The sequence below is a fragment of the Callithrix jacchus genome, chromosome 12 (genome assembly GCF_049354715.1).
Source record: "Callithrix jacchus isolate 240 chromosome 12, calJac240_pri, whole genome shotgun sequence".
NCBI lineage: Eukaryota > Metazoa > Chordata > Mammalia > Primates > Cebidae > Callithrix > Callithrix jacchus.
In genome coordinates, this window is record NC_133513.1 from 53,612,295 (window position 1) to 53,631,341 (window position 19,047).

At 41.5% G+C, this 19,047-nt stretch overlaps 2 protein-coding genes across 7 annotated transcripts in view; one reads left to right on the top strand and one right to left on the bottom strand.

The window, feature by feature from the left end:
• Positions 1-19,047, top strand: part of LOC144578662 (uncharacterized) — a 277,455-nt gene that overhangs the window by 172,351 nt on the left and 86,057 nt on the right. Inside the window, exons 5-6 of one of the 2 annotated variants that reach the window (XR_013524884.1) lie at positions 65-199; positions 1,692-5,171. The exons of the other annotated variant lie outside the window; for it this stretch is intronic. The gene's annotated coding sequence lies outside the window, so the exon portion shown is untranslated. Of the gene's footprint in view, positions 1-64; positions 200-1,691; positions 5,172-19,047 lie in introns of those variants that run through there. 2 annotated transcript variants of the gene reach the window in all.
• Positions 1-19,047, bottom strand: part of LRMDA (leucine rich melanocyte differentiation associated) — a 1,126,962-nt gene that overhangs the window by 2,394 nt on the left and 1,105,521 nt on the right. The window lies entirely within an intron of this gene.

Below are 19,047 nucleotides of genomic sequence, written 5' to 3' on the forward strand. Positions count from 1 at the left end.
TTGAAGTCCTTTATCATGAATCAGCATTGTTAACCTCCAGAGAGAATATTCCAAATCCTGGCAGGCATGAGGCATCAGGCATCGAGCACATATGGGATGATCAGGGAAGAGGTGGTGGTGACAAAATACCACATGGACAGGAACAAGAACCTCCGGCATTAAACGGCTTCGTACAGGCGTCTTGAACTCTCTATTTCAGGTCAGAATGCATTTGATTTCCATTTTCAGCTTTACTTTAAGTAATTCTTTGACTCCGTATAAGGCTCTCCTCTAATTCAAGGAGATTGTAGGAGACTTAACAAGGAAAAACGCCCATAGAATAGGGTAGAGCTTTTTAATCAACTCATTATTTATTCAAAATACCCGTAAGAAATCACCTGCCATAGCTATTGTGAAAGCTCTGTAGGATTATCAAGGCAAAATCTGTTTTGTTTTTGCCACCTGCGTTTTTATTTTCTTCTATTTTTAGAAAAATCTATTTTAAATTCAGTTGCACAGAGTTGCCTTAGCACTAATCGGACTTGAGTCTGAACTACACACAACTAGAAAAAAGCAAAGAAAGGAAATATCCATAAGTCATTCATTCAGGAGCCACAAATCTGCCTCTGAAAATAGTTACCTAGGGGCATGATGATTTTTTTTCCCCATCAGTGTGATAGTGTGAAACCAACAAGCCCATTTGTTTTGGTTAATTTGGGATAAATTAGCACTTGAAATTAACCAGGTTCTTCACATCAGAAGTTCTAAGTAGTAAATATTTTTGCAACTGTAAAGGAGACATTTCTCCACCACAAAGCTTTAAAACCTTGTTCTTACATAAGTATCAGAATGACTTTTAGAAACTTTTAAGGACAGAGTAGATACTCCCTGGTTTAGATGGCTTGGATCAAAGCTAGAAATTGCTGGGGTCAAAGAGTCTCTCAGAGTTGGCAATGAAGAGAGGGTGACAATGTTCCACGGCTTCAAAGCTGGCCTTGGGCTCAGCCTCTCATTAGCTTTATTTCCTGCCATGCTCCCATGAACAAGTTTACTGTGGATCATTCCTCCCTCTTGTTCATGCTTTCTCCTTAGCCCCCCATTCCCAATTTCTGGTTTTCAGTATTGGTCTGGTGCCTGGAAACTTTGAGCTTGGATAGAACCTCACTGAGACCCTTCTCGGGACCTAAATTATTCTTTTAGTTGTTGGCACTGAGCTGTTTCCTTTATCGTGCTGAATTACGTAGCAATCAGTGTTGTGCTGATGTCACCCATGCCAGGATCCCGCTGGTCTGTGGGCTTGACTGGTCAGGCTCTGCTCCAGGAATAGTATCCACTACAGGCCTGGGTCGGAGTGCCTCAGTTCTGCCAGGTATCCACAGAGGGCTTCCCTAAACATAACTGATTCAAACAAACCCTGAAGAATCCGGAAGGATGGGGCTGAAGGATGCTACTTTCTTTCTACAGCACTAGGGCAACATGAATTTTAATAAAAGAGGAATGGACAGGGATGTCAGATGTCATAAAAAACACAATCTTTCTCTTGAGCAAAAGGATGAAAGGCAGACACACACACACACACACACACACACACACACACACACACACACCATGAGTGCCCTCTCTCCAGTAAAATCTCCAGTAAACTTTTCAGTACGTTCAGGGATTCAACTGCTTTTTTTCTGCCCTCTCTCCATGGTAAACTTCAACTCCAGATCTCACCTAGATGCAACTTGGACAGCAAGTGCCGCCCTGGAAACAGGCTGGATGCTCCTGGAACGTAGGCTGTAATGTGTTCTGTGCCACATTCCCGGGCCTTCTTTCTGGCTGGCATTGATAAAGGTCTTTTTTAAGGCCTACCCTGTTGCTTTGGGCCTGGAAGCAAGAATGTTTATAGACATCCTGGTGAGAGAAGGCTGTTTGATGAATGCAGGAGACTGCGGCTAGGTGTCAGCGCTTGGAAGATGAGGCAAGGACATGAGGTATTAATATTGTCAATGATCTCTTGACGTGAAAAAAGATACCACATTCACTGTCAGATTTAAAGAGACATCAAGTGCATTAATGACAAAAGGGCAGACTTCAAACAAAGGGGCTGTGTGGTGAAGAGCGGAGCTAGTCTCTGTGCTGGCAACAGCCTGATCTGAAAAGACACCGTCAGGGCTGCAGACAGGCCCAGGGTTGTGTGTGGTGACAGAAAACAGAGATGCTGACAAAGATACCAGCGCCATATTATGCCAAGGATATTCTAAAGCTGTCTGCCGCTCTAACGAAAGCTGACATCACTCCCCATCACTTGGGGTCTTCTCTGCCTGCCCCTGCAGAACATCTCTCCCAAGACATCATTACAAAACTCGCTGCGGCTGCAAAGGTCCTGGCAGTCCTGTTGTGTCGGAGCAGTGGGGTCAAGGGGCCTAAGGATAACCTCAGTCAATCTAAATTTGGACTTTGCAGGAGGAGTTCACCCATCCCCACTGATATCTCGGCTACTTGAGGTGATTAGAAGGCCAATGTGTGAGGAGCTGTCACTTTGAATAAACTCCTGGAAAGGATGGCACTCAGTCTGTGGGCTGGCTGCTCCAGGAAGGCATGGGGATGGCCTGGCAGTTGAAAATGAGATCCAGCTGCCGGTGCTTGCCCGGGGAGAAAGGTGCTCCGGTTAGCCATGGTAAGAATCGGCTGAAATTATCAAACTCAAACCATCTCCAGCAGCTGAAATTAAGTAGCATTGCCTCTGTGAGTCTCCTCCCAGAGCTCAGAGTCGGGATGTGATTACCCCCAATATGTGACTTTTGTGTTCAAAAATAAATAAATGAAATTAACCAGGAAAAGCAAACACACACGAACACAGCACAGTCCCATGCGTGGCCACAGGCCTTTATTTATCAGGAAGGTTATTTGTAAAGTATGAGGCTCTGCTCATAAATTAAGTGAGGTGGCATTGTGTTTCTCTCTCCCTTGCCCTCCCCATGGCCCTCCTTCTCCAGCCATGGCAACTGCCATAAACTGTGAAAATTACAGAGAGAACAGTTTGCTTGCAAAGAACATTTTGATGGGGAGGCACTCCGAGGCTGGAATTTGGGAACCTGCTGGTTTGGGACTCAGTAGGCAATGGTTTCCCTGCACATCTGCAATGGATTCATTTGTTTCTATCTCCTCAAACTACAACATCTTGGGACTGGAGGGAGAACAACACATTTAATGGCATATGCAGTGTTTTTAATGAAAAGATCGGACTTTGGCCATAGTAAGTGAAGGAGGCTTGCCCTGCGTCAGGCTGATGTGCAGCTGTCTGTGTGGGGTTTCTTTTCGAGGGACCCTGAAAAATGACAGTGCACTGTCCCCTGGGGAATTCTCTCCTGCCAAATGAGACTCCTAATTTTTCTTAAGTAGCCAGCTTTCCCATCACCATAAGCTGTTAAAGCTATAATTATGAAAAAAAAAAAAATGTATCAGGAAGAATCTGTTTTTAAGAGGCCCTTTATCTTTTCCATGTTTTTCCCCTCTGGAATGGATGTCCTAATTTTGCAGGTTAAATTAAAACCTTAGGGCTCTCAAAGGGAGTGGGAATCAGCCTCTTGGATGTAAGCCTAGGATGGCGGAGTCAGTACCAGAGATTTTGCTGCGGGAGGTTCTGAGATTCCAGTCCAGGAAAGAGAATTCTTGCACATCCATGCATCTAGCCTCCTGGACTCCCTGATTCCTGGACGGCCTCACACTTCCAGCTGCAGTTTGATGTTCTATTTAGTAAGCGGAGGTGGAGGAAGACCTGCATTGAGATCCAGCCATTCTCTAACAGTCACATGACCACGTACATGTCCCTTTCTCTCACTGGGCTGGTTTCCCTATTTGTAAAACAAGGACAAGGGGCCAGATAATCTCAGAGATTCATTTTAGTTCTGAAATAAGACAGTTTGCATTTTCCAATGTTTTCCTTATGAAGATGAGACTATCAGGTCCAATATTGCCTTAGGCAGGAGACAAATTCAACAGGTCAGTCAATTAAAAAATTGGTTTAGATTAAGTCAGCCCTTGAAATCCATCCAGCCTGTATCCCCAGAGTATAACCTGGAGAGAAGGGGGCCTCTGGAAGACCAAAAATCCCCGAGGAATGGGTCTTCATGAACTTTCCTGCAACCTGTATTGCATACTCACAGCTGGAAGTGCTGACCACTAACTAGGCTGTGTCCCACTGGCTTTGGCATACGCCCGAGTGTCATAACCGGATTCAACAGAACCAAAGCCTAGCCATCAAAGCAAGTGGTCTGTCGTTAACATTTTCGTGGTGTAAAAATAGAATCTGCACGTAAAAATACAAAAATGCAAAATTGATATTGGAGTGCAGGTTGGACTGACACATTTATATTTGTAAAACAGAATATTCATTATCACCATTGTTAGTTTCGGTAGTCATCACTTTAGGGATCATTATTTTAAATGCTATTTCCTATGTGTTTATCAATGTAGCTAGGAATGACGAGCATACCTCAATCCCATTGTGATACTAGTTTATAATTTACACTAGGATGGAACTCCTTTTCTTTCATCTATATTAGAAAGGAAGGAAATAGATACCTCATGGCCTCTCTGCAAAAAGTGATAACAGTGTTGTGAGGAGGTGGACGGACACAGTGACAGAGAGGAAAAGGGGATCAAGAGAGCTGTGGTCCATTGTGGAAAGCTCTAGAACAATGTTTCTATGGGACTCTATACATGTCCACACATGTTTTCTCCCTCCTTCACAATTTTAACACTCAGAACCTGAAACCACACAGAAGCGTCTTGTTTACCACGGAGCTGCGTCCCAATAAACCTATTGCAAATTGAAAGAATTGTAAATCAATAATGCATCATTAATTGAAACTGAAGTTGTAAGCCCTTCAACTTACAACAGGGTTACAGTTCTATCAAATATGTGGGGCTTTGTAAAGTTAAACAATTGTAGATTAGACCCTCTTAAGTTGGAGAGCATCTGTACTTGGTACAGAGGAGATGTTCAATAAATATTTATTTAAATTGATCATGTATATAAATTTTACACAGAATCCACAAAGTAAGGAATGTCAATTGCCATTCATCCTTTAACCTCTGGTATGATTTCAGACATTTGAAATACTCTGAAAATATATACAGATTAAATATTTGCCCCATTAAAGAAGAAAAAGTAATAGGAGGCAACAGCCTCAGTTCCCAAATTCTGCTGTTGTTTTTACCCCAAACACTTTTCTCCCACGAAAACAAAGCAATCACAAGTCTAGCTGAAAAGAGAGAAGCGCAGTGAACATTATCATCTGGCCTAAAGCGCTATAAACATCATACACTGGAAAGGGACATTCCCCACAAAGCACATTCCTCGGTCTTTGTTACGTGCCCGCCGTGAATACACAGGGAACTGGAAAGGAATAAACACCCATGTTTTATGATCTTGAGAAGTAGCTGGAGCAATACCCTGAGGTCAGCCCGTGTGATGTGCTATCAGCTCTACTGTGGCTATCACACAGGATTTAGCGGAGCCTGCGAAATGACAGGCTCCTAGCGCGTCATCCTACTTCAGTGTAAGCTACTTAAATACTAAGACAAAATAAAGAAGAGAGACTTTAAAAGGTCTTAAGGGAAGGGATTGTGTGGGAGCAGTTTTCGAAGAAGGAGTACAAAGACCTTCCTCTCCACCCAGTATATTTTCCCTTCATCTGCAGCACATCTGAGAGATGCCTCAGGTTGAAGATCAAATTAAAAAAAGGCTCTCCATCTTACCCAGGAAAGGGTGGAGAAGGCAAAAAAAAAAAAAAAAAAACCAGTGTGAGACTTGCTTCCCAACTTAGCTGAGCGTGACATCAGGCAAGTGTCTCGGTTTACCATCTGTATCTTGGGTCGGAATTAGGTACTGCAGTTGCAACAATGCATGCTAACCCCCAAAACATCTGTTAGGGCTCCTGCATCATAGGCGGGGGCATACCACACACCATCCTTGCTACGTACTGCAGTGACCACCTCTGTTTCACTTTTATTGTTCGAAAGCACCTCCACAAGGGGTATTCCTACCCTGCTACACTGACCCTGATGTCTTGCACTGGTAGACGTTTGAATTCTCCAACTCTGACTCCAGGGATGCTTTCACTTCACATTTATAAATACAAAACATGTAAATAAATTTGTCTAGTAATTTTTCTTTGAGAAAGCATTAATTATTCACAGCAAACTCCATTTAGCCAATTTAATTCCTAATCAATTTTTAAATACATTGTATGGATGTATTTAAATGGTTAAATGTTAAACCATTTCTATTTTTAACATTTTCATTTCTATTTTATTGAATTTATTTTCAATGGGATCAATTCTCTATTATGTAATTTTTACAGTAAGGTCAAATTCCTCAATCAGCTCTGGCCAGATATTAAATCATGCTGATTCCATCTTCTAAATCTCTTTTAGAGTCATTTATTTTTCCAAAGTCCCATTTCTTGAAGTAAAATATTACAGATCTAAATTGTGACGAGACTTGAGTCTGCTGTTAAAGTTTAGTCAACAAATTTTATTGTGTGTAGTTTCAGCTCATTTCAGTTTTATTTTGTTTTCATTATTTCTACCAAGGCTAATTCCTCCCCATGCATTCGTGTGGTTTTCAATATATCAACAAGCTATAAATCTTTGTCCCATTTTCATTCGTCATAAATTATGTACAGGATTAGTTGCTGTCATTTTTTTCCCCAGGTTGATTATTTCTACCAGCACTGTTTCCATAAAGTAGAATAAACATTCGTTTTTATTCATTTCTCAGCACAAAGAGTATGAAGGACAAAGGTGAATACCGAGTGCATGACAGGGTCCAAATTGTGGGGCTCTGATATGCCGTCTTCTACCAGATGCCAGGCTGAATACTAGAGTGTGGAGCACCGATTCAAGGGCTAGGATGCATCCATACCTGGAAAGGTAGCTGACAAAAATGCCAGGCAACCTATCCCTTTGAGAAGAGGGCGTTTGACTCCAATGCTCAGACCCATCCATTGCGGCTTTCCACCGAGAGAGGACAGATTACACAGCCTGCTCAGACAAACGCTGGTCCTTGTCAAGTCTCACCCCCGTGTTTGTAGGAAAGGAAAGGGAAGGGAAAAAAAGCCAGTCAGCAGGGAAGGATCTTGGCAAAACATGTTGTGAAAGTGACCAGCAGGCAAGGCTGAGGGGCTAGCCTCCCAGACAGGGAGGCTGCACAGGCGGTCACAAAGTGGGCAGGCTTGTTGTCATGTAACAAACCAGAGGCTCTGGAAAATACACCCTGGGCTCCCAGGACAGCCGAAATGAAGCTTGTCATTTGAGAAGAGGAGGAGGAGGTGGGGAAAGAAAGAGAGGGGAAAAAAAATGCAGGGCAAATTCTTCCCTCTTATAATCTGTCAGTAGAAAATGGAAAAGCCAGTCCAAGTCTGAGAAATAACTGCATCTTTAAGGGATCCTCGGTGACATTCTCCACTGTCCCACCTTGGCCCGGGACCCCACCCTCAGGTTACCGACACTGTGGCTCTATCCAGACTGAGTGGGCCATTCAGTCCACTCCACATGAAAGAAATATTAGGCTGACAGATTAAAAATTATCTGGCAGCGAGTATTTCCATTATGTGAATCCTGGAACGGAAACAGTCAACGTGCTTATGCTTAGATGTCAATGCCTTTTAATTTCCTAATTTTTGTATTGGGGGTACTAATGACAGGGGAGATTCTTAGGTCGGAGGGTGGGCTCACTGGCACTCTGTATTGGGAGCTGCCTTTTTTGGCTCCTACCTCTATGCATGTTGTATTTCAATCAAACAGAAACATATTATAAATAGGAGAGGTCAAACTCCATGGTAACTATTTTCTTACTCAACCCCTCTCCTTCCCAACCCCCAAATAAACTGCTAAATCTTCTTAGCAGTTCCAATTTTGGTTTTTAGCCTCAGGTTACTTTTTTTTGTTTCTCCCACCCAAAGATGAAGACTTAAACAATTTTGACTCTTGACTTCTAAACCATGATTTATTTACACTCCCCTATAAAGATTCTGTGTGACTTGCTGCACTGCCTAGTAAGCTTCAATACGGAATGCTAAACCTTGAAGGTATTTCTCTAACTGTATTTGAGAATTCTTAAGCTGAGAAAGAATTTAAAGACATTTCAGGTAAATTCTTTCATTCTACAGAGGAGAAAAATAAGGTTCCAACTGACTTTTGGAAGTGACAGAACCACACCAGGCACCCATGTAACTCCATCTAGACCAGAAATATCCCTGAACTATAAGACACTACCTTGGCGACAGGAATATAAATTTTGCTTTTCTGCTTATTTTTCAAATTCATTATTTATTTGTTCAGTCCTGCTCACAGGAACCAGGGGTCTTCTGAGTACATCAAAGATCAACCCACGTCTTTACTTAGTAGGCTCGTTCCTACTTGCTTTTTCTTAGAGAGAATCTTGAACTGCAAGACCGGTTTGGTGTGAGTGTGTTTCCCCTCTCTCCTGTGTCTGCATTCTAAGTGGGGCTTAATGGATTTGCGATGGGCCGGATTCCAAAGTGCATGCCGAGACGGGATGCGAGTCTGTTAAGATTTGTGAAGTGCCCTTCAGTCCGGCTCGGTGATGGATGTCACATCAACCAGGCTGTCAGTCAAAGCGGACAGTGGTCAAGTGCTCTGGCCTCACGTTTCTTTCTCCATGTTTGAGTGAGGAAATCAGCTCTCAGACAGGAGAGAAAAAAGAAAGAGGAAAAAGCCACCCGGTCCCCACCTCCTCCATTCCCGCCATTATCTCTCTACATTCATCCTTTCCACCTTCTAGCTGAAGTCGGGAGCATCACCACTAGAGGGCAGCATGAATTTAGGAAAGCAGCCGCTTGCTTTAAAAAAATAAATAAATGGCGGCAACTATTCAGGGAGAGCCATTAAAGCCACACTGTGCTTTTGGTCACCAATTATAGGTTCCTTAATGATCAGTATGTCATGTTTGCTCAATCTGTGCTGAGGGCTTTCAGGGATGGGACTATCAGACCCTCCTCGCCCCCCATTTTGGGGTGGTTCTTGCCTCAATTTCAGGGACTGATTTTCTTTACCATCAATTGTTCTAATTAATCTTCCAGGCTCAGAGGTTGGGGATTTTTGCATATCACCTCCACAAATATAAAGAAGCATTCGAACTAATAAGCAAAGATTTCCTGCATATCTTAAGGGGGAAAAATCATTTTTACTACAGAAGTTCAAAAAGATACACCAACCGATGGCATGGAGCTGCCATCATTTGATAGCAAAAAAAGTAAAAAACATAAAAATAAAAAATGGATCAATACACACAGAGCTATCTTCTTTTAGTGCTCCCCTCCCCCCAAATCCACACAGCCATTGTCTTCCCTCTCAGGGTACCTGGTCCCAGTGTCACCAAAAGAGAGGCACTCTTTCTTGAGAGAGCTACTCAGATAGAAATATAACAGTAATTCCAGCTGCTGTTTGATCTTCATCTGAGCCCACCAGTGATCTCTGATACCAAGTAACTGTTTTCACTCCTGGAACAACAGATGATCACCTCCCTCTAGGAGAAAGAGGTATTGGTGGGCTTCTAGAGATGCTAAACATACTGTTTTTTGGAAAGAGCAATAATGGTGTAACATTCTAGGGAATGGCATTAATTTTATAAGATAAAAATACATGAGTGGATTCAATCAGAGAAGGGTAAACACAAATTGGAGTTACTGGCCTTCTAGGCAGGAGAAACCAGAGCTGGGTCCAGGTGTCCCTCTCCATTTCCGCCAAGAGACCTCTCAAGTGGTCAGTGAGACAAATATAAAATGGCCCTCACACATCTTCTTAACTTTCCTAACGTACCAGTCATGTGGCTAACTAGCCACTAGGGGAATGTTGGGTCCTCGTTAATTAATTATCTCATTAACTCATGGTTAGCTAGAAACTTTTTTGAATTTTCATGTGTAAGACACTAAAACCAAAGCCAGTTTCACTGTCTTAGTAGGTAATCATAGTGCCAACAACTGAGTATTTCTTTGAGAATGTTTAGTGAGGACAGTACAGTTAGGGGGTTAGCTGGGGTAGGAAGACTGCAGACTGGAGATTCCTCAAGATCTTAGAATCTCCTGCTTATATGAGTGCCAAAAAATTGAAGATGACACCTTTTCACCCATGCATCATAAAGCCTAGGGCATAGTATGTATGCAGTACATATTTCTTTAAGTGTGGAATAGATGAAAAGATCTCAGCATACTTACTCTGAATCCTAGCATTTATTATACATCCCTGGACATTTATAGGTGGAACTGTATAGTCCGGCCCCAGGACAGTGGTTCTCTGACTTGCCCATGCATCAGAATCACCGAGACGGCCTGTTAAAACACAGCGTGCCAAGCCCCATTCCCCAGAGTTTCTGATTCTGTGGATCTGAGTTGGGACCAAGAGTTTGCATTTTTGCAAGTTCCTAGGTGATGCTTATGCTGAGGGACCATCTTTAAGAAACACTGTTTTAGGACAACCTAAAGAGAGGTCCCTATTTCTTTTCAAAAAGTAAAACTCATGACATTAGTTTGTAGTTCTTATAAAATCAAGACTATTCAAAATCGGAGATTAAAAAATCTGGTTAACTGAGCATTCTAGTATCTTGAGTTTTGGTGGATGGAGGTTTTATATTCTCCCCAATAGCAGTCTGAAAACTAATATTACCTAAATAATAATAATAAAAATTGTTCCAGCCATTTATCTGAAATGAAAACCATAAACATTCAAATTTAAGTGATGTGCAATTACATTAACAGAATAAAAAAAGAAGAAAAATGTTTCTTTGGATAAGAATAGATCTGAACAATAATTTATGAAGTATAACCAAAAAATATCTTGCAGGAAAAATTTCACAGAAAGTCTTTAGACTTCCCCTAAACTGACAGAATCTTGTATGAAGAAATCTGAGCAGTGGGGGTCCTCCTGCAGAGTCTGAATGGGAATTTTGGCTTTGCTCTCAAGCAGAAATTTGCTTTTGGGCTTCAGATCTGTTCCTATTAGAGAGCTTGCATCAAAAGCAGGGGAACATCCACAGTTCTGTCTGGTTCTGTAGGCTCAAATTTCTCAAGAGACTCATTGAAAATAAAGACAAGTTGCTTTTTTGTTTTCCTAATTCTTCAAGCTACAGAAGAAAAGAAAAGAAAAAAAGAACCTTTTGAATAAAATTAAGCAGACCCTGTAACAACTAGGTTTGTCATAATTCAGACCCTGCAAGGATTGGGGAAAAGGCCTTCCTTACTTGGGTCCATTGGTCCAGCCTCCACCTGCTCTTCATTAGAATCCAAACAAACTTTTCCTGTACTGCTATCACCATAATCTTTCCTAATTCCAGCACGCCCTAAATTGCTTTCTCCCACAAGAAACAAAGGGAAACTGATGACATGTAATCTAACCAAAAGAAGTCTGCTTTACAAAAAATGGCCCAAAGTCTGTTGTTGCAGAAAGCACAGCAGAATTCTTGGACACTAGCTCATCCCAGTGCCAAATGCTAAAATATGTTCATTATTTTTTATCTTCAACTCCTCATCCTCTACCCTGCTTTGGGAAAAAACTGTGTGTGTGTGTCTGTGTATGCAAATGTATATATGTATGTATATGTTAATGTAAGAAACTGCAGGTTAAGGAAGAATAGTAGAAAGCAGGTTATGAGTTATATGAACCTCTGTACATTTTTTTCTGCCCAAGACAAAGACAAGGAAAATAGCAGAAGAGCACATTATAAGGTCTTTCATTAGGGTCAGGCTTATTAAAACTTAATGAAGGTACCAGAGTCTCTCCAGCAATATGAAGATTGGTGTGTTTTTTGCCTATCAATAGAATGCCCCAATCAGACAGACACTGCTGACAGTGGGTGGTACCAGGGGTTATCTGTCCCTGGAATATACTACTTTGATGGCTTGGGATATTACCTCTTTTATTTGGCTGGCTTGAATTTGTCAGGATTCACCCTGTGGTGAGTTAACATGCTTCCATGTTGGGGGAAAAAATTACCCATGGGCCAATGTGAGCCTCGCACCTAATAGGATACATCTGGCTTCGACAGTTTGATGCCCAGCTCTAAGCCACACTCGGCAACACAAATTAACAGCGTAGACATTGCCCACGCTGAGCAGGAAGTAATAACCTGCTACCTGCTACTTGGCCAAAATCTCATTATAAGCCATTACGGTAATTGAGGGCCAAGACTCCATGAATATTAGACTCCCTGAGCGCCAGTGGTGAGTTCAGGAGAAGAAAGACTCATAATGCAGGGGGTGGGGCAGCCCGAGGAGAAACTGTGCTTTGCATCATACAGAGGATTCCATCTACAGGGTGAGCTGTGGTGCAGAGAGAAGTCCACATGACCTCTCCTGGGCGACTCAGGACTCCAGGAAGGTGATGTTACTATTTGTAGGCCTCCAGCAATGCTATACAATTGAAATTTCCTTTGAATGAATATTGGGCACAGCCACAAAGGGAAGAAGAGGGCAAAATAATCCAGAATGTTCCATGAGTAATAAGCATGGAGGCTGGCAAGGGGGTGGCAGGGGAAGCGATCTGTTCTCCCTAGCAGATAAGGCTCTCCAGGATTACTGCATGTATAAGAGCTAGCATTCTTCCTGAGGGGCAACTTCTTTGTCCATCAAGTCAGCTCACTAAGTCTCTGTGCAGGGTTGGGCAGTTGCGAATGAAGTGGCGTGAGTTGAGGGGAGGGAAACAGGACAGAAGAAGTCCTGTGACTCAATCAATAAACCAACTGATCAATCCACCTGATTTTTGCTACCATGAATATGGCCCTGGACACAGGAAAAAATGATGATGGCTTTCAACAAACTTTTCTTAGAAAGTGTCATATAGGGCCAGGAGGAGGAGTAACTGAAAATACTGGCAACTGTCTACAGAAATCCCTTCTTATCATCACCCTCTACACAGATACACATGCACACCCCAATAACAACTAAATTCTCCAATCATGGGCGCAAGCTCATGCAGGGTTTTACCAAATGCATAATAAAAGCTCCTGAGTGCCATGTCTTTTCCAACACCTCTGGGCCAGTGAACACCTTCCTGAGCATCCCCAAGTCATAGTTTCATTCTACACTGGTCTCAGTGAAGGGTTCCTTGTTATTGGCATTTTAAAAAATCAACAATTTCAGGAAAATAAGCACTATGATGAAGGATGTAGAGTGTTCTGGAGCACGCAGACACCTTGCGAGCCTCATGCACACACCCTGCACCTCCTAAGATAATCTTATGGTCTCAGGCAAGCCAGCTTCCTTGCTTCTCTTCACCTAGAGGGTTAAGCACAGTCTGGAACCTGGAAAATGGCTGCGGTTGGTACAAGTGAGGCCTTCCCTATAACTAGATCCTTCAGGAAAAAACAAATTAATCAACAGCGAGCTGAAGTGGGTTTAATGATTGCATTCTGCATACAATCAGCTTTTCCCTTTTCAAGGGCCATCAATATGTCAAGGGAAGACATATCTGAAGGATATAGCTCTTAACATCAAGGTTATCTATTCTCCACAAGGCTCCCACTCCTTGCCTGGCTGATACTCCACACTGCCTGTGTCTAACATTTTCATCAACTCTGCAATCAATCAAGGTAATAATGTTGTGCAAAAAATCAATTAACAACGCAATTAAACTTTCCTTATTATCTCAAAGGGCTGAAATAATACCTAAAGGGAAGATAGACTCACTGAACGCAGACATCCATAATCCAATGTGAAAGTGAATTATGAGGTTAGACAGATGCAGGCATGTGCTGGTGCTGTTATTTTCCAGGGGTTATATCTCATCACGGCAGTGTATCAGTCAGCCCCAATCCCAGACCCTAAAATTCCAAATTACTTTTAAGAAATATATGATGTGCAATATCCATTTCATATTCTCTTTTAAAGATAACCCCCTCCCCTCCAAAAAAAATTGAACAGCCATATTATTCAAAGACAAAATGATCTTTCAACAAGAACATAAAATATAAAAGCTATAATAACATTTACATCTGTATAGCACACATCTCTGTAAATGCAGGTCATCTATTATACATAATCTGCAGCACCTAAAAGCCCAGGATGCAGCACAACATTTAAAACCCAAATGTGTAAATGTGCAACCTCCTATGGGATGGCTATGACTTCCCCCAAGAGGAGGCCTACACACACACACACACACACACACGTGCAGGCACACAGGTACATGCATGCATGTACACATGCACACACAAGCATGCAGGAGCATCTGGAACAAAGCAAGTATGACTCATTTAAAATGAGAATGACTATCTTATTTAGCAATGACACTCAACTTGCCCTGAAATACTATCCTTAGGAACTGAGCATTTACAGTACATTAAAAAAAAAAAAAAAGACTATTAACCTTTTGCAGCAGTAAGGACTGGGAAGTGCTTGAAATTTCACACTGAAATGTGACACATAGGCAGAGGTTCCATGACATGTACATACAGAGTTTGTTTTAAACTACTCTGGACTGGCATGCTGTGGTCTGACACCATCAAAGGAGGCCTAGTGGTAGAAGGTGACACAGTGAGCAGAAGAAGAAGAAGAAATAAATGCCAGAACAAAAGCCTGCAAACAAAATGTGCTCATCTAACATTAGCATTATGTGAACATTCTCTGACCCCTGACAAAAACCAATACTAACTTAAAGAATAAATATGAACAAATGTCAAATGTAAATGCTCACACAAAAATAATCGGTTCGATTCTCCTTGAACTTATCCTTCTCTTTCTTGAGATAGAGTCTCACTCTGTCACCCAAGCTGGAGCAGTGGAGTAATCCGGGCTCACTGTAGTCTCTGCCTCTCGGGTTCAAGCAATTCTTCTGCCTCAGCCTCCTGAGTAGCTGGGATCACAGCCATGCACCACAAGCCTGCCTAATTTTTGTATTTTTAGTAGAGATGAGGTTTTGTCACATTGGCTAGGCTGGACTTGAACCCCTGACCTCAAATAACCCACCCATCTTGGCCTTCCTAAATGCTTGGATTACAGGTGTGAGCCACCATTCCCAGCCTCATCCTTCTCTATTAGGGCACCAGTGGTTTCTTCCTAGCAGAGTTTGAGGATCTCTCACCAGAGTAGGAGATCCCTGGAAATAGATAAGAGCCATATGAATGGACCTAGGAGCATACAATTCCAAATTTGGGCCACAGAAACTTATCCAAATCAGACTAAGAAGGGATTTCCTTCACAGTCCAACATGTCACTCCATGGGCTCTAGGTCTGGGTACCACATGACTCATCTCATAGCAGTGTGAATTTCCACATACACCACTGGGACTTTTGCAGGTATTGTGGAGCATTTAAAACAAGTAATTTTTTTTTGCAAGTTATTCACTCATAACAAAGATCCATCTTCCAAGCCAACTTTCTTCCATTTTCAGCACAACAATGAGGCAAGTCTGAGCCCAAAGTGCAGACTCGAATAAACAGTAAAACAGGACAAATACACATGCTCATTCTGCAGTGCCTTAAGAAAAACAGAGGCAACCCAGAATGTACTCTTCGATACAAATTTTCAACAGGCAAGTTAGAAAGGTTTAGTGAAAATCCTGCTATTTCTCTCCTAACCTTAAGGAACATAATTAATACATTTTCATTTCCAATGACTCTATTGTGTGTGTAGCAACTGGAACTGCCCCTGCTGTGTATTTGATTCCACCGACGATGGGGTGGGTTGGATTTTAAATGATGTGTGAGCACTTCTGTTCTTTCCGTGCTCTGGTTTATGTGTTATTCATGACTCGCATTACAGACATGGCTGATACACAGATGTAAATGTTATTAAATCTTTTGTATTTTAGAGGCTTTGTGAAAGGCTTCTTTGTTTTCAAATAATTCTCTTAACCACCAAAAATAACCAGTAATACATGACGATGTCTTGGGAATTTTTTTCAGTGTATTTTCTGATGAAGAGATTTCCTCCTCTACTGCTATCTTTTCATCAAAATAAAACTGCAGAATGAATTGGGAGATGGAAAAGTTACATCTTTATTGGGTTGCTCAACTTCATGTGTGTAGGCACTAATGTGTGTTGTGTGTTTTGTGCACATGTGTGTTGAATGTGGACATGTGGGTGTTTTTGTATCTGTCTTCTGTGTATCTTTATGTAAGTTGTGTTATACAATACACATAGTACATGTTGTGTGTCTACCTTGTGTATCGTGTGTGTGTTATATGTATACAAGGAATATGTATGTGCGTGAACATGTTGACATCATTATGCCAACTCAGAACTCAAAGTCACCCAATTCTTGATTACCTGTCACAGATGCAGTTGCTTTACTGCATTTTGGTATCTGACATAATTTTTAATCTGTTTTCCCTTTGCTCCATCATCTTCATATTTCTCAGGATTTCAACAGAAATGTGGCAGAGGATGAACCTCTTCATATAGACAGCACTTAATCAGTCTGTGCCTCTCGCTGGCTCACTTTTCTCTATTGATTTTGAATTTAAACAATGCTCTGAGACTGAACAATGCACCTCCACAAATACAGCTGACTTGACCGAAGGTCAGGAAAGATGGAGATGCATATTTCAATCTTGAGATGAGTAGCCCAGCTGCAAAGTGTTCTAAAAACAAGGGATGGCTTAGACTCTCTGCCCACCCCTAGTGAAGTGCGGGTGCCTGCTTGATTTCAAAGGTGCTCTCCTGGGACTACAAGGAAGGTCACCTCACCTCTAGGGGTCATGGTGGAATCAAAAGTCCGAGGTTCCAGTACCTAGTGCTATTGCCTTGGGTAACCTGTTCCATCTCTCTGTGCCTCTGCTTCTTAGCATGTAGAGAAAATGCTCCTTGGGGATACTTCTGTCCTGATGAACATCAACCTTACTATCATCTAGGGAGATTTCATGTGCTGTGAGTAGCTCACATAGTGAACATTGTTATATAGCCCATTTCTTTCTGTCTCCTCTTTTCCTTTCCTTGATTCATCTTCTCTTCTTCCTAGAGTATCTATAACCCTTGTACTCCCTCTTGTCTTCCTTGGGGTTTCTATCACGGACAGAATCCAAACACCACTGTTCTTTTTTCCCATCTGACCTTTCATATGTTTTCTAAGAAGGGCCTAGTCCCTAATATGTTAATACATGTTAGGATGTTATGCCTTTTTTAAAGATAGACACTATTATAAAAATAGACCAACTGACTAAATCTCTAATGGAATTTCAGGCAAAATAAGTTACTGGAGAAACACCATATGCCTGGCATAATCATTGCTACTCACTCCCACCTCCAAAAAGAAAGAAAAAAGAAAAGAAATGAGAATAATTCTTTGTACATTTGAGGAACTAGCATGCCAGAAAGGGAGATTATTTGTCAAATAAAAGTAACTGTAATAAAAATTGCTATAATACTTTAATATACAATATGTTATGCAAACATGGGAAAAAAATTAGCTCTGCCTCAGGGAGGGAAGAGGCGGGCAGAAGGCACACAAGATGCCTTCTCTCAATGCATGTCTTTTCATAGTTGTGTTAAGTCGCAAATATTATACAGAGTGGTAACAAGTTAAACAATACAGAAGTATTTAAGAATTTAATAACTACTAATTTCAAGATTTCCATGAATACCTAATATAGAGTGATTCCCAGGATATATGGTATATGTGTGTATGTATACAGATACATATATATGTATGTGTACATATATAACTGTACATAAATATACATATATATGCAAGATACCCTGTTAAGTAAAAATGCAAGAAGCAAAAAAACATGAATAAACTTAGCTACTTTTTGGTAAGAAAGAAGTAAAAATAAGATTTAAAGAACACACATTTTGGGAGGCTGAGGCTGGTGGATCACAAGGTAAAGAGATTGAGATCACCCTGGCCAACATAGTGAAACCCCGTCTCTACTAAAAATACAAATATTAGCTGGGCCTGGTGGCACAGGCCTATAGTCCCAGCTACTCAAGAGGTTGAGGCAGGAGAATCGCTTGAATCCAGGAGGCGGAGGTTGCCGTGAGCCGAGACTGTGCCACTACACTCCAGCCTGGCAACAGAGCAAGACTCAGACTCGAAAAAACAAAAACAAAACAAAACAAAATAAAAAGCTCACACACATATGTCCCTCTATGCTTTTCAAAAAGAATATAGGAAGGATAGACCAGAGACTAAGAATGACCAATGTGTAGCAGGTGAGTAGAAATACAGTAAAGGGGATATGAATGGGACTGAGTCTTCTCTGAATATGACTCTTTTTATAGTCATATAGTTTACTTACTCAGAAATTAAAATTCATTGAAAAGGATGGAAAATGCAAACTCTAAGTCTGAATACAAAAAGAAAAAAAATGAACCTGTTTGTATATTACATCCACAGTACGACCATACAAAGAAATTAATTAAAGTAATTTTGGAACACAGTCCTACTACTACATGCCTGAACATTCTGAGTAACAGAAAACTACAAGGAAATCTTGAGCTTTAACTTAGGAGGCTTATTGTTGTTAGCGTTATTGCTATTTTCCTTCTCAAATTATTTTGTGTATGCTGTAGAACAGAGAAAATATGTACATATACTGAGGTTGTTAAAAGTCAGGATTTTCAAGGGGTGTGGTGGCTCAAGCCTGTAATCCCAGCACTTTGGGAGGCCGAGGCGGGTGGATCACAAGCTCAAGAGATCGAGACCATCTGGTCAACATGGTGAAACCCTGTCTCTACTAAAAATACAAAAAATTAGCTGGGCATGGTGGCACGTTCCTGTAATCCCAGCTACTTGGAAGGCTGAGGCAGGAGAATTGCCTGAACCCAGGAGGCGGAGGTTGCGGTGAGCCGAGATTGCGCCATTGCACTCCAGTCTGGGTAACAAGAGCGAAACTCCGTCTCAAAAAAAAAAAAAAAAAAAAAAAGTCAGGATTTTCAGAGAGAAGAGAAATAAAACTAAGAATGAGGGAAGATGAGGTAGGTAGACAGAATAACTCAAGATGTCCACACTCAAATCCCTGGAACCTGTGAATACATTACCTGACATCGAAAGAGAGACTTTGCAGATGGAGATATTACCCCGGACTATCTGGATGGGCTCAATCTAATCACATCACT